Genomic DNA, 2,339 nt, shown 5'->3' with positions numbered 1-2,339 from the left:
GGCAACTGGACATTTTTTTGGAACATCATTACTTTTGTCTTACTGAGATCTCTCTCTCTCTCTCTCTCTCTCCCCTTCTCTCTCTGTGTCTCTCTCTCTGTCTCTCTCTCTGTCTCTCTCTCTCTCCTTCTGTCTCTCTCTCTCGCTGTCTCTCTCTCTCTCTCTGTCTCTCTCTCTCTCTCTCCCCTCTCTCTCTGTCTCTCTCTCTCGCTCTCTCTCTCTCTCTCTCTCTGTCTCTCTCTCTCTCTCCCCTTGTCCTGTGTCTCTCTCTCTGTGTCTCTCTCTCTCTCTCCCCTTCTCTCTCTGTGTCTCTCTCTCTCTGTGTCTCTCTCTCTCCCCTCTCTCTGTGTCTCTCTCTCTGTCTCTCTCTGTGTCTCTCTCTCTCTCTCCCTCTGTCTCTCTCTCTCTCCCTTCTCTCTCTCTCTCTCTCTCTCTCTCTCTCCCCTGTCTCTCTCTCTGTGTCTCTCTCTCTGTCTCTCTCGCTGTCTCTCTCTCTCTCTCTCTCTCTCCTCTCTCTCTCTCTGTGTCTCAACTAAAGGGCTCTATTGCCATGTGAAACATATGTTTACATTGCCAAAGAAAGTGAAATAGATAATTAACAAAAGGGAAATAAACAATCAAAAATTAACAGTAAACTTTACACTCACGAAAGTTTAAAGGAGTAGATACATTTCGAATGTCACATTATGGCTATATACAATGTTATAACAATGTCCAACTAGTTAAAGTACAAAAGGAAAAATAAATGAACATAAATATGGGTTGTATTTACAGTGGTGTTTGTCCCCCCCCCTCAGGCTTTGTCGAGCCCCCCTCTCAGGCTTTGTCGAGCCCCATCCCCCTCCACCACCCCTCCATGTAACTATGTGGCAACAATACTTGTGTAACATTGTGCTGTTCCAATAGCGAATGTCAGAACTAGTTCCTCTGCCGTCTGTATACTTTTCACAGCTTTGTCATGAATGAAAAGGTACGGAGATCGTTTGATTATAACTTTTCTATATCCTGTTGAACTAAATATTCTATTGACAATAGAGTTGCAGAAGAAATATTTACTAATTTCAAAGTTTGCACACATTTTTTTCTCCAATTTTGCACCATGATTTATTTTAACTTTCAAGGTGTGGTCAAGCAAAAAAATGATTAATTTCCTGCACAACTTGAATATAACCACAGGAAAGCCTCCAATCACTGTCGTTCAGGTTAACACTCTGAAATACTATCACATAGTTCACACATATCACAGCAACTCAAAACAAGCACCACGTTTCCAATGCAACATTAGTTGAGAAGTCCTTACTAAGTCACAGCAAGTCATTGAGGAGGATGCTGTCTTACCTTCAGAACACCAACAAGCAGAAAAGCCAAAGGAGAAGTCAGCTGTCAGAGAGGACTAAGACTATCTAACAGCTACACAAGTTCACACAGAAGACATTTGCTGTGGGCAGGCTCAGGCAGACCCCCTAACCCCGTCCCTTCCTCAGAGGGTGGGACGTCTGACAGACGCTCCTAAATTTAACTCTATGTTCCCTTCTAGACAGTAGGAACTCCCAAGGTTTATGGATTCTACAGGGGCCTATTTAGCTTTGTAGTTTTTTTTTTTTGGTACATTGTTTAGAGACCGCGCGGATCATCCACATGCATTTCAGAAGTGACTCCAATTTTGTGACATTTTAGCATAGCAATAGAAAATGTATAGCCTTAATTAAAGACAGTCATATAAGGCAGCTGTCGTTTTATAGTATTTGCACTGTTATATAATGTTTTAATGTATACAGGACAGGACCTACATGTTTAATCATGAATTGTTGTAGGAACATTAGCTTGCAGAACCTCTCTTGAGATGAAGCTATTCCTTATGGCAGATATTTTTCTATGCATTTTACTTGGCAGTGAAAACATGAAATCAATCCTTGTTTCAGCTTCTATGTTGTCTGGGAAAGCTGAGAAACCGGAGAGTTCTACTGACTGTAATTGCTATGACGTAACTGACCAGGGTCATGTCATCTTGGTTCACCCCTAACTAATTAGGCCCTAGGGGTTTCCTTCCTCAGAATGATACACACATCTACTAGATGACATTTGACAGTGACTCCACAGGCCAAACAATATAACTACTGAAAGAGGCTGCTGTAATTCACAACACAGCCATTGTCAAAGATATGTTTCACTCTCAATTCCAATGTCAGGTTAGATAAGATATTGATTCACATTACTGTTTCTATAAGGTTAAAAACACAGTTTAAAGATATATATATTTTTTTATGTTTTAGAAAATAACATTATAATTTCTCAAAAATCTGAAAGGAACAAATTGAGAGCTGTAGAGAAGAGTAATC

The 2,339-nt window shown here is 40.7% G+C and overlaps 1 protein-coding gene across 2 annotated transcripts in view; it reads right to left on the bottom strand.

The window, feature by feature from the left end:
• Positions 1 to 1,492, bottom strand: part of sparc (secreted protein, acidic, cysteine-rich (osteonectin)) — a 20,993-nt gene extending 19,501 nt beyond the window's left edge. For both annotated transcript variants that reach the window (XM_024428725.2, XM_042326076.1), the window contains exon 1: positions 1,339 to 1,492. The gene's annotated coding sequence lies outside the window, so the exon portion shown is untranslated. The remainder of the gene's footprint in view (positions 1 to 1,338) is intronic.
• Positions 1,493 to 2,339: the final 847 nt, after the last annotated feature.

The sequence above is a fragment of the Oncorhynchus tshawytscha genome, linkage group LG08, assembly GCF_018296145.1.
Source record: "Oncorhynchus tshawytscha isolate Ot180627B linkage group LG08, Otsh_v2.0, whole genome shotgun sequence".
Taxonomy (NCBI): Eukaryota; Metazoa; Chordata; class Actinopteri; order Salmoniformes; family Salmonidae; genus Oncorhynchus; species Oncorhynchus tshawytscha.
This window is presented reverse-complemented; position numbering and strand designations above follow the sequence as displayed.